Source organism: Dipodomys merriami, unplaced genomic scaffold (genome assembly GCF_024711535.1).
Source record: "Dipodomys merriami isolate MVZ:Mamm:240054 unplaced genomic scaffold, mDipMer1.0.p SCAF_56, whole genome shotgun sequence".
Classification (NCBI taxonomy): Eukaryota; Metazoa; Chordata; class Mammalia; order Rodentia; family Heteromyidae; genus Dipodomys; species Dipodomys merriami.
Window position 1 is genome coordinate 1147055 of NW_027206135.1, and position 13994 is coordinate 1161048.

Sequence of the window (13994 nt, forward strand, 5' to 3'; positions counted from 1 at the left end):
GTTGGAGGTCAGCTGATGAGGTGCACAGGAGTGTCACAATGGAAGCCTCCTATACTTGTGAAAAAAAGTCATAAAACAGGTTCTGCAACTGCAAAATGTACATTGATTTGCACTGCTGCTTTTAAACACAGAGTATATTTTTATCTATTCTGATGTATACATGAAGTTTTGCACTTTGTTGTATTTGCATTAATGGAATTAAGTTCAGCAAATTACATCCTGATGGGACACTTTTGTTTACCTCGAGGTTTTCATTTGTCATTTGAAGTTTTACCCACAATATAAAATTCCATGTTTCATCAGAAACAGAAGGATGAAGAAGCGCTTCGAAGTTCCACATGAGAGGAGATCACGAAGCTTGAAGGAGCTCTTCGGGAGGGAGGGAGCCACGTTAACACAGACAGGGAGGCAAACCCAGTCAGTTCCCTCGTTCTCAGGATGAACGGAGAGGTCTGGGTGGACAGGCAACCCTCGTTTTGTCCTTACATGTGGGAGGAAGACAGTGGGCTCCAGACATGAGTCCCGCCTTCACAGCAGGATGGAATCTTGAGTGGCCATGAAGCTGCTCACTGGTTTCCTTCCTATCTTTGGATGAGAGCTGGAAGTGACCCCTGTCTGTTTTGATGTTGGTTAGATAGATCACTATGCAGTCACGTTTTAACAGAAAGCTCCATTTCCAGTTCTCAGATGCCAACAGGAGCAACATCCACGGGAGAGGTAAGTCTGCCTTTCAAGGCACATAGACTCCATGCCTTACAAAAGCTATCAGAGAGCCATGCCTCAGCCTGGTCCCTGCATTGGATAAGGATTCGAACACACAGTATGCAGAAGCTCCAGAGACAAAAAAGAACAAGCGATCCAGTGAATAAAGAGATAAATGAATAAGATGGTTCTCAAAAGAAATACACAAAGAATGTCAACATCCTTAGTCAAGAGGGAGATGCAAATCAGCACCGTACTAAGGTTCCTATTTCAGTGCTTTGGGGGCAGCTGGGGAGAGGGGAGATGTAGGGAAGGGAAGAGTGGGGCAGGTGCAGGGGATGTGGGGGGAGGAGGAACCCTCCCCGCACACTGTTGGAGGACAGTGAGCAAACTCCAACCAACAAGGTGTCGACATGGAGACCTGTGGAGACTATAACATGGCCCTTCCCTGCTCCCCATCCTCCCTGCCCCTCTCCCCATCCCCCTTCCCTACTCCCCATCCTCCTACCCTATTCCTTATCCCTCTGTGGTCTGCGTGCCCCTGGTGGACGCACACCTGTTGGAGTATGCGTACATCCACACACGGCGGAGATAGTCATGTCAGCACAATCCACAACACTATGGGGTCATCCTCCATGCCCACCAATGAAAGAGCAGAGAAGAAAACGAGTCAGACATGCCCCATGGCACGCCATTTGGCCATCAAGAAGAAGGAAGCCATCCTGCTCGCAGCAACGTGGAGTGGACCAGTGACTCTCAGCCCAGCAAAGTGAGCCAGGCTGGGAAACCAAAGCTCACGTGTATGTGCACTCCAGAGGGAACTCTGGGCCCGAGAAACACATCCCAGGGATGTGAAACTGGCCTGATCTAGGAGTGGGAATCAGTGGGGCAGAAAGATGGAGGGGCAAAGAGGTCTGCATATCATCCAAACACTCGACACATGCGTGAAAACACCCCGTAAAATGGTCTGAAATGAATGAACTTGTGACTTTAAATGAGCATCATTATTCCACAATACTGTGAATTTCCGGAAATTAAGTAATCACTTAATCACGATCAAAAAAAAAAAAAAAAAAAAAAGAACCTTGGGGAAGGGAGGGAGGGAGGGGATGGTAGGGGGAAAACAATGGAGGGGGTAACAATGTTCAAGAGGAAGTGGAAGTGTACTCATTACCTCACTCAAAAATAAAAAAAATTTAAAAAAAAAATGGTCTGAAATGGAAGGAAGAGAGATAAGAAAGAGCAGTGGAGAGGTGAGGTTGGCTCAAGTACAGTGTGTGTATGTGTGGAAATATTACAATGAACGCCTTTGTCCACTTCATAAATGCTAATAAAGAAGAATATCACATTGGGTCAGAGATGGCAGCATGCATCTGGTTTATATAATCATCACGAAATTTTAGGACAATTATATCTTGGAAATTCCTGCCACTCCATTCTCAGATTTTCCACTTGGAGCAAGGCCTGTTGGAAATTATCAGACACTCATTCCCAATAAGGCTGTCTAGGGAGACAGCAGGTGCGATGTATGGATTGTCTTTCCTAGCTCTGAGCGAACGTGCAACAACACTTCCACATCTACACCCGCACGGTAACTCTGTACCCACCGCAGTCCCCATTGGACCCTGGGCCTCACTCTGTGAGGTGCAGCTGGCTGCCTTTCTGGCAGACACAGGCTGGGCCCAGCTGCAAGGAGATCCTCTGTATTGCTCTGGGGTTGAAAATAGTAGAAACTAAGCCATGGCCCCAGAAATCCATTAAAAAGCTTGTTTGTTATCAGAAAAAAAAAGGACAGGGACAATTAAAACAACAGATTGTGGATTTTATGGGAATTTGGAGACAGGACCTTCAGTTTATTGGACTGAACTCCTGCTTTTCCCATAGTACCCCAGGGGTGGGCGGGTAATCGGTATCTGTGAATGGTGACTGTGTAAACAGCTCCGATATCACACTAGAGGCTGTTTGATTTCTCGTCTCACAACATGTAAATATGGGAAAATTAAATTTAGGCAGCATTTAGACTTTCAGAATACATTCACAGCAGTGTTTTAGAAAAAATATTATTAGCTAAACTGTCCATGGTGCTCCCACCTATAATCCTATCTACATGAGAAACTGAGCCCAGGAGGCTCATGGTTCAAAACTAGTCTGCACACGAAGAAATTCGAGAGATGTTATATCGCCCAATAACAAGCTGGGTGAGTGTCCCGGCTATACTAGGAAATGTAAACAGGAGAATCATGGTCCAACCTGGCCCTGGAAGAACATGGTAGCCTAATCAAAAAAATAAAGACAAAAAAGATTGAGGTCATGGCTCAATGGTAGAACACGTGCCAGGCAGGTTCAAGGCCCCAAGTTCAACCACCCAGGGGCACCAAGAACTAAATGACCTAGTGTTATCATCTAGTTTTCCATGGCTGAGAACAAAATCGTCTAATTTTGGACATGATTGAAGATTTTAAGACTAAAGTCAGACACTAGATAGCAACGTTTATTTCATCTCAGAGTATAGCATTTATGCCAGATGTTAACAGGAGTGGCCTCTGCTTCTGAGATTTGTACACATTTGTCAGCCTTCAGATCATCTTCATCTTGAAAGGGCAACACGTCTAAAATGTTGCAAAGAAATAAGGCCGTGTCTTTGTAATCATGTTATCAATCCTGTGTCTGCAAATGTTTCCTGGATACATCCACACTATAGTCATATATGACATTAAAATGATCATGCTTGAAACAATATTAAATGACAAATTCTTATTTATATCTCCACTTCTTCTAACTTTGACCTGATAAAAAAAAAGAGAAGTAAAATTCTGAACACCAATAATCAAAGTAATTACGGTTACCAAATGAATACTGAAAAGCTTATCTTTTTCTGAAGCTAACATTTACAACACCAAACTTAAAGAGGGCAATCCAGGTAATTAATATTTCTGTGTCTATTTTTTTCGAAGAGGCCAAGTTTTGTGAAGAGGCTAATTTTGGTTATTAATCCTTAACTATACTCAAGTTACTTAAATTTTCGAACCTGAGATTTAGGATACACTCATGTGGCATCTGGTGATCCATCCTTTATACCTCCAAATAGCACTTCTATTATTTATAACATGCCCTAAGCCTTTAATGAACAAATATGTAACTTTCTAAGACAACTAATACTTTTAATTTAAAAGTAAGAATGAAAATATCTCTCTGGCATTTTCCCATTACAAGTACGGTGTTCCAAAGTGAGATAAAGAAAGAAAAGCTCAAATTATGTTATTAGCCCTGGTGGAAGGCTAATGAGCCTCGGTGGTAATCCTTATTTTAGAAGCTTATTTTCTTATGTAACTTGTTATTCTTAAGGTCTGTAATTATTTGTAGAATTTTTGAAAAAGAGCTACTTGTTTGGGAATATGCTGAGATTTCGAAAGGTGGATTAATCCTTTTCATCAGTCGGAGTGGGATTTCTGTTTTCCAAAGAGGGGGGAATTAGGCCAGGAACCCTTCTGCGCTTTGTGGCAAGGCCTATGCAAAGCCAATGTCCGGAACACCGGCCGGGACACTGTGCTTTGTGTGGCACTTGGTCCACTCCACGGCATGAGGAAAGGCCAGTCGGGAATCTTATTTGGTTAATTTAAGATCATTAAGGTTTTAAAAGCAACTTCAACAATATCCAAGCAACACAATTAGGTATTGATTATTTCCTGACCCACACTGGGAGAGAGAAATCATAATTCCTCCTGAAGACACCACGGTGCTTTCTGTTAGTCCAGTAGCCATGGGGTATTTTTACGACTGAGATGGATTAAGTCCTGGTGCAGGTTAAGAGAGGGCAAGTGTGTGTGTGTGTGTGTGTGTGTGTGTGTGTGTGTGTGTGTGTGTGTGTGTGTGTGTGTGTTTCCAGTGGAGATGGCAGACCACAGAGTGGACCACTAGGTGGACTTTGTCTCACTGTGGATCAGGAAGTGTCTCAGGCCACATTCACTCCATTGATACACAGCTGTCACCCAAACAGAGAGATGAGTGAGTCTGAAGATTGGGAGATGGATCTTCCAAGATAAGAAGCCAGGCTTAGATAAATCAGTACACGTATCAGCCAATGCTTTGGCAATGCATGATATCTTTTGGATAACTTTGGGTTGCTCACACCAGCTACTTTCCCACAACTTTGGATTCATCATCACAGACTTCATCGAGTCATGCTGTAGTCATTTCAGCTTGTCTGTCTTGGTGCAGGCATTGTGTCAGATGTTGAGTGGACAAAGCCCACAGGCAATATTCTTGTCCACTGATGGGTGACAGACATGCCAACTCCCGTGCAGTGAGCCGACTCAGGCTGTGAGTCTACAAAGGAGGTGGAGCACTGAGTGCGAGAGGGAGCGTGGGTGCTTTCCTCAAGAGAGGAGTGTGGGCGCTTTCCTCAAGAGAGAGAGAGAGGACGGTCAGTAGATGCACCACCTTCATACCAGCCTGGTTGAGAATGGGGAGCCGCAGGAAACAGAAAAGGTGGTAGCAAGGATGAGGACATCCACAGTGGTGGGTGGGTTAACCAGCCAGGGCGTGGAGGTGGCATGGAGTATCCAGAAGCTCCCAGTCCCAGCCGGGGGCGCAGAGGGGGGGGACTTTGGCATGTTACAAACATTACACCATGTTACACACGCGGAGATCATAATCCTGGCTGGGGGCCTTCACCATGTTACAAACGTTATACCATGTTAGGCACACTGAGATCACAATCCCAGCTGGGGGCCTTAGGCGTGCTACAAATGTTACAGATGTGGCACGTATTATCATGCTGAGATTACAATCATGTCTTTCATAGCAGAGCCTACTTAGAGCAAGCATGCAGCTGATTTGAGATTCTAGAAAACTACACGGGAAGACACCCTCCTTAAGTGATTACAGTAGAGTTGCTTGCTCTAAGTCTGCTTTATTTTCAGTAACTATGTAGACATCAGTATTTTTATAAGGAGAAGTGGGAAGAACATTGGAATTCTTTAGGAATGGATAAGGGAGTGGTGAAGGAAAGAGGGAAGAGAGGGGACAGGAGGTGGGGAGGGGAGGAGAGGGGAGAGTAGGGAAGAGGAAGGGGGAAAGGCAAGGGAGGAAAAGCCACAGGATTCTGACAGCTCCTGGGTCCAAGCATTCTGCCTCCCTCTTTCCTCTCTGCGCTTCATCACCTTCCTGAGTTCAGGACTCATGGACAGATGTGATGAATGTGGCTTGATGGCTCCCCGCCACAGCTCCCTCAGGTGACAGGCCGTGCCCAGGAGCTTGTGAGCTACTCACAGCAGCAGGCCGTGCACCTGCCTTCCTCGTGTCACACACACAAATGTGTCCCACGTCCACTAGGAAGCAGCTGGGGCCAGGGCGTCATCTCTAGTCCCCAAGCCAAGGCTCTGGACCAGCCGCAGATCACCACGAGCTGTAGTTCCTGGGCTCTTCCCAAGAGGCAAGGCTCTCCTCTGGGGTTAGGTGTGAAGATGGCTCAATTAGTGAGCTTACCTAGCCCAATTTCAAGATGGGAGATGTAGAATTCATGAGCACAGATACTTATATTTTCCAATAGGTGCTATGAAAAGAGGATAGGAGAAATAGTTTCCATTTGTTCGCTGAAAATTTAAGACTTCTAAAGGTCATAACGCATTGCTACAAATCAACAGCCTGAGATGTGAAAGTAGCTTTACACAGCCTTCCGCAGTGGCTGGGCACTTTTTCTTAGCAGTAAGGAAGAAGCTGGCTGCTGATGGCTCACACCTGTAACACCAGCTACTTGTGAAGCTGAGATCTGGAGGATGAAGGTTTCAACTCAGCTCCAGTAAAAAGTCCCTGGGACTCCATCTCCACAGAGGAAGCTGGAGGAGGCCTGCTGTGTTTAACCCCAGCAAAGATGGGAAGTCAGGTTGGTAACTCCTGGCTCACAGGAGTGAGGCCTGGTCCCCAGAATAAGCACACAGGACCAGAGGCCTGTGTGTCTCAGCACCTGAACGTCTCAGCAGTATTGAGCACACATACTAACCTTGGGGAGTTCAAACTCCACACTGCAAAAACAGGAAAGAAAAAAAGAAAAGAAAAGGAAGGAAGGAAAGAGGAAAGGTGAAAATAAAAGGTTTTCTATGCTATTTTAGGTATAGTTTCTTTTTCAAACTATTAGGAACATTTTATTTTCTTGTAAAATCATCACATTTCTCACATCTTTTACTACTGGAGACCTTGCTTGTACACGTTCTTGATCTAAAAGGATATTTTGTCATTTCAAAACTGCCTTCCAAGGAAATGTTTTAAAATAACTTCAATAGTTAAAGAAAATAGTGTAGTGTTTTCTATTCACAGGCCTCTAAAATAACGCCCATTTGATTTCCAGAGGAAAAAATTCTCACGTGAGTAGCCACTTTCAGTGTAATTTCCTAAGAAGTGTAGTGGGCAGGAAACAGAAATGTGTTTGGTCTGTGTTGTCGGCTTGTTGCACATGATCAGAAGAAACGTGACCATCTCCTCTGTCCTCGCGTCCCTTCTGTGCTGTGCCCTCTCCCTTCAGGCAGGGAACTCTGCCTGCTCCAGCAATACGCGGGCTGTGGGCCTTGCCTGGCGAGGGGCTGGGAAGTGGTTCACACCCGATGCCCAATAAGGCAGCCGTATTTGAAGGAAACCTAATTCCAGACCCTCAATTTCCCTAGGTGTGCCCCTTGGTTTCATCTGTCTGGGAATGTTCTGGTAGCAGCTTTGCTTTGTCCCCCTCATTGTCCTCACCCTCCCTAAGTCATCTCACCTGGCTTTGTCTCTGGAAAGAAGAACCAGTGCCCACCACCTGAAGGCTCTTCTTCCATGTTATTGTTAGAGTGTGGGGGCCTGGAGGGGGGACCAAGGGGGCGGGGAAAGAGAGGGAGATGGCCCAGGAAAAGGGCACACTGCAAACATGTCAGAAACCCACACCATGAAAAACACCGAAAACCATTTAAAAAGAAGTGGGAGGAAAATAGGAGGTTAAGAAGGATGACCATGCTGGGCGCTGGTGGCTCACGCCTGTAATCCTAGCTACTCAGGAGACTGAGATCTGAGGATGGCAGTTCAAAGCCAGCCAGGGCAGGAAAGTCCGCGAGACTCTTATCTACAATAAACCACTCGAAAACCAGAAGTGGCACTGTGGCTCCAGTGGTAGAGTGCTCGCCTTGAGCTGAAGAACTGAGGGATAGTGCCCAAGCCCAGAGTTCAAGCCCCACGACCGACAAAAAAAAAAAAAAAGATGAACACGGGGGAGGTGAATTTGACTAAAGTACACCAAGGCATGTATCTCAGTGAAACCCCTTTGAACAGTTCATTTGTGCTTATTAAAAGTCTTAACAATATTGACAATAAGTAAATGAAGGCACACATATATATTATAATTACATATAATTTTGTATACATCCTAGTTAAAATATGATGAAATTATTGGGGAAAACTTTGTGTAAAGTTTTACTGCAGGAAGTTAAAATTCCACTCAGGGGATGTAGAATAACATGACAGAAACCGGAGATTTCTGAAGTCCTGTAGAACTGTTAACTCTTAGCTCATTCATGTATCATTTAAAGGATGGTGGCAGTCACAAATTGCTAGGGCATTAGAAATCCATTGCGTTTGAAAGAGTACTGTAATAGCTGATTTAAATATTTATCATATCCCAGAAGTCATATGCTTGTAGCCATTTAAGATACTTACGATGGAATTTAGAAGTCGAGTTATCTAGATGACCCTTCTCAGCCCATTCCACAGAAGCTGGTCCATCAATAATTTTCCTCTCTAAATTGTTTTTCCCTCTTTTCTTCCCCTTCACCTGGGACAGAAAACTTCCTGGAAGCTAAACACAGTTGGGAGATAGCACCTGTGAAGATGAACTTTTATGACTTTGCGGACATAGAAGGAACTTTGGGAAAGAACTCTCTCTAGAGTAGATTGAGTCTTATCTGGATGGAAGTGAATGGCTTCTCCTTCTGGGATGGTTAGCAGAGAAAGGGTAGCAGAGACTCGGGGTCTGCACAGCGCTGTACAAATGGGACCCACCGGGCTGGGGACCCCAGCGGCGACTCTCCTACCTTGTGACCATGGTGCAGAAGAATGGCTTTCAGTGGCTTGAGATTTTGGTGTGGAATAGCTTTCCATGGCTTTTTAGCTTCTTCCTCTTGACTTGTCCTTGAAAGAACTTCTCTGGGAGGCTGGGGGTTTAGCCCAGCGGAAGGGCGCCTGCCTGGCACGCGCAAGGCCCTGGGGTTCGGTCCTCAGCCCTGGAAAAAAAAAAAAAACCTTAAGTGATCATTATGAGTTCTTTCATCTTTCCTGTTGATGATTGCATGACATCTAGTTTTTCCTCTTCCGTCACTGCTAACCTATGTGTTTTGTTCTCACGACGGTTGTAAGTGCAGACATTTGAGCTCACAGAACAGCAGACTGCTTCTTGGGTTCCCGTTGCCATATGCGTGGAAGTCACTGGAAGAATCTTGGTTGCTTTTTCTTTGCTGTCATTCACATCAGATGCCTTGGTTGGCATGAAAACAGAGCCCGTGTTAATGTATAAATCTTAAAGAATGAGCTTCTCGTCGTGGGATGCATGAAATTAAACAGTTCAGTGATTGATGACATGTTTCGGAAAATGAGATCCTACCTGTTGTTTCACGTGGTTTATTTTATCTTGGAAGGTCTGCAGAGATAAATGTACATTTCAAACAAACTATCGGCATGTGCGTTCTCTTGCTGGGAGCTGGGTGAGGGCCAGCCACCGTGTCAGATGTGGTTTTGTGGCTTTTAAATTGTGCTCCCCAGACCAACCTGTGCCTTGTCTTCAGGAGACTCCCCCCCCAGCCCACCAAACTGCATCGGCTCCTGCCTGGGCCGGTCAGTGTGGCCAGTCACCATGGATGGACAGACGTGTGCCTTTCTGTTTCTCTGGTCTTGGGATGTCTCCTGGCCTTCTTTCCACTGTCCCATGGTTGAAGCTGACGTGGTTTCTGTCGCGTACCCACTTCTGTCACGTGTCAGCATGGGGTCCTGGCCGGGAGCCCCAGCTCTGCTGTTGTGCCTGCTGCTTCACCAGCACGGATCTCCACACAAGGCTGCTTCACTGGCACATATCTGTACACAGCTGCTTCACTGGCACACATCTGTGCACACAGCTGTTTCACTGGCACGGATCTCCACACAAATCTTCACCAGCACACAGCTGTGCACAGGGCCGCTTCACTGGCACAGATCTCCGCACAGGGCCTGACACTCACACAGCAATGTCTGTGTGGCACTTCTGTCTGGACTGATTTCCTGGTCAGCATCTGAAACTCGGATTCCAGCCTCCGGAGCAGTGTCATTGCCGGATATGGGGAACAGCGCGTCGCCAGCCACTCTGCCCTCGATGTGTTGGGTGGTCCCAGCTTTGAACTCAGGCCCTGCTCACGCCAGTGCTGCCCGCAGCTCACTTGGAGCTCTTTCTGATGCATTGGTTCCACCTTGAATGTGCCTTCCAGTCCCCTATACACTGGCCTCAGCCGCCCGCCAGCTCTCCTCCCCAGTCCTGGACCACGGAACCTCCATTTGAGTATACTACAAATGGAGTGGCTGTGGGGTGGAGGGAGGCTGGCAGGAGAGTCTGGGAGTGGAGGCTGGCAGGGGAGGCTGACAGGGAAATCTGGGAGTGGCAGCTGGCAGGGGAGGCTGGCAGGGGAGGCTGGCAAGGAGCTGCAGCACCCCAGGGGATGACCACACAGGGCTGTGGGCCTCACGCACAGGAGACCAAGGGGGACATGCGTGGAGGAACTCGAGGTGCAGTGCCTGGGCGCCTCAGATCATACAAAAGAGTGCTCATCAAAGCAAACTCCAGGAAATGGAAACTGAGGTTTTATCTTCGCTGCTGCTGTTGTTCTTTCCCTTTCATCCTGTTTTTCATATATCTGCCTTTGGGAGGGTGAGGGGGACACAGAAATGGAGGGACGGGGGTGAACACATGCAGCCGTGACACTTGCTAGACACCATGTTCAAAGTGAACTATATGGGTGGGCATGGGAGGGACAAACCGGGAGAGAGAGAGGAAAGGGCGGGCATAGTTTCAAGAAAAATGTACTCTTTGGGGGAGAATTGGGTGGGGGGGAGGGAGGATGGGAAGGGATGGGAAGGGTAAACAAAGGAGGAGGCTACAATGCTTGATAAGAAATGTACTCACTATCTTGCCCATGTAATTGTAACCCGTCTGTACAGTATTTTCACAATAAAAAAAAAAGATATGGAACCAAAAAAAAAAAAAAAAGAAAAATGTACTCTTTACCTGGCTTACGTAAAGGTAACTCCTCTGCACATCACCTTTATCAGAACAACAAAAAGTTGAAAACAAAATACATAAATATTTAAAGTATCATTTAACTATTCAAGACTTTAAATATCTAATCAGCTGTTTGCTCTCTTCTAATGTCCCACAACTTTCCATAAAGCACCTATTAGAAATGGGACTGTGAAGCAAGGCCTTTTGGTTTTGTGAGCTAAAGTTGTAACAAAATCAACTGCACGCTTAAGTGATGGAAAGAATCGATTTTATAAAGATGTTCTGACTGCTTACATTCATCTTCTGATCCCTAAAACTCACATTGGCGATTCCAAGGCCACATCTCAGAGCAGGCAGTTTTAGGTCCTGTGGGAGTCCTGAGGACTCTGTTCTGTGAATAGTAGTGCATCCTCCCTGAGGGAGGAGACACAGCAGAGTGTCTGTGTAGTCCTTCCTTTGCCGTGAGTGGGCCAGGCCCAAACTTGCATGATACCACCTTATCATAGCTTCCAGAATAAACTCTCCAAGGAGTGTGCATATCTGTCTTTTCTACAGATTAAGTTTTGATTCAGATTGCTCAGTGCAAACATAATTCATCCTGCAGCCATTCCATAAGCACATTCCCGACTCTCTGGAGGGTAAATTGACGTGTGTCAGGGCAGCTGATAAGAACAGGCCAGCAGTATTTCTGGAATATTATCTCCTAAATGCTGCTTTATCATTGTAAACTAAGCTTGGTATACCTTACAGGTACCTAGGATAATCAAAAAGTTGCATTAAGGATTGTTTTTACTGTCTAGATTGCTGCACAGTGTTCTTATTACCATATTTCCAGAGAAAACTCATGTTTACCATGTGTTTGTCTCCATTGGAGAGAATGCACATCCATTAGAAGGGAAATTAGAGAAATTAACAGACAGTGAGTAAGAAATAACATTCACTCACTGGTTCTTAGTAATGATTATTTCATATGGTAATGCTATTAAACAGCAAGATTTCTGCTATCCCTTTCAAATGTACACATGCCCTCTCATTTGTAGAACTCTTTAAGGACACTGCTTTCTCTCCACCATGCCCAGAGGAGTAGATTAATTCAATCTCCCATCTACTCAGTCAGTGGAAGTTTTTATCCTTACTTAACCTTGCCAACAGCAATAGGCAGAAGAGGCAAAGTCAGCATTTGATCCAAGTCTGGTTGGACTCTAGACCATAACCTATTTGATTGTGTCCTCTGCTTTCAACCCATGCACACCTGTGCCTACAGCATGATGAATAACACTTCCAGCTTGGTGTTTGCCAAGTGCACCAGTGAGCCTGGAAATTGCTTGCCCAGGCAGCCTGACACAAGGCGGTAGACTGGAGGCCCCTCTGCTCTCCAGCAGGAAGCATGGCCGGCCACCCTGGGCCGGGAATAGGTGCTTATCACCGGACAGGAAGTAGAGCTCGGGAGGACTCTGCACAGACCTTGTTAACACATCTCCCCATAGAGGCCGACACTTGCCCACTCATACTACTCAGTCTCCAGTTTAGTTGTTTGTTTGTAACCGACTCAGAGTGAGTCTTTATTACGACCCTGTGCTGTGGAAAGCATGCATTCAATAAATGCAGATGTTTTTCTCCTGTTTGCGTCTTTTGTCCGCTTACCTTTTCAGCCCAGCCACAGAGAAACCCTGAGGAAGAGGGGGTAAGATTCTGCCTGTCAGAATTCCCTGCCATCAGCTCTTAGCCAGACATTTGTTGGTGCATGCTTTGCCTCCTGCCCTTTCCTACCCTTTAACAATGAGATCCATTAAGCTGGAAAGAACTGTATACTCCAGAAGCACAGAGTCTCTGTGGACGTGTTTCCTAAGCACTCTCCCTGCCATTTGCCCTGGAAGCAACATGATGCATTAGGTACTTGTGTTGGCCAAAATGGAATTTCTTTTCTGAAGCCCATTGAGACCCAGGAGTTTAGCCGGCAATATGTAGAGGATTCACGGACTGAGAAATCAAAGCCATAGTTTAGTCACATGGTGGGAAGACAAGAAAGAAACGCTGACTTCTCCCAAATGTCTGAAGCTAAAGGCCCTGCACAGAGGACTTCGCAGGCCAGAGGAGTGGGAGGGCCTGGGGTGGAGGGGGACGAGAGCCAGCGGGCATCCCAGAGGCTGTGTGTGTGTGTGTGTGTGTGTGTGTGTGTGTGTGAGAGAGAGAGAGAGAGAGAGAGAAAGAGAGAGAGAGGGAGAGAGAGAGAGAGAGAGAGAGAGAGAGAGAGAGAGAGAGAGAGAGAGAGAGAGAGAGAGAGAGAGAGAGAGAGAGAGAGAGAGGATGCTTCTCTTGTTTTCCTCTATGGTCATGAGACACCCCTGCAGAAGGGCCCCACTGCTGCCTCCTTCCAGAAGTTTCTTGTGGAGAAGAGGAAGGCTTCATTCTGTCTGTGTCTGCTGAATCTCAACGTTCCTTCACATATAGTATTTTTCATACTCGTGCTGGGTGATTCACTGGCTCTCCAAAGCATTGAAGCCTACGAACGAAAGGAAATTTCCCTGCGAACAGAACTTCCCTGTCCACAACCCTCAGGCCAAATGTGTAGGGAGCATGGCCCAATGGTGGACGCTTTCTCCCTGGATGAGATCCCATCTCAACCCAGTACTGAAGGTCATGACCCTCCTTTCCCACCTGGAGGAGGAAAACCAGACCGTGAGGCCTTCGCTTTCCGTAAACCAATTAGTGTTCATGGACGTAAGAAATTCATGAGAAAACCTGGGGATAACAACATTAAGTTCTATACTCTTTTATTGCCACCATAAAAATGGTTTCAACACTAAATTATTCCATTTTAACAAGGTTATTTACTTTTTGTCTCTTTAGAAAAGATTAAAAAAACAAAAGTAGTTGCCTATTCAAATAGTGGGCTAATATTTAAAATATTTTAAAATCCCAGAATGTAAAAATTGAAATGTTTTTATAATTTTTTATACATGGATACTTTCGTTTTTATGAATTTCACATGCATAATACTTTGAATTTTCATGTGTTGAGTATTTTGATG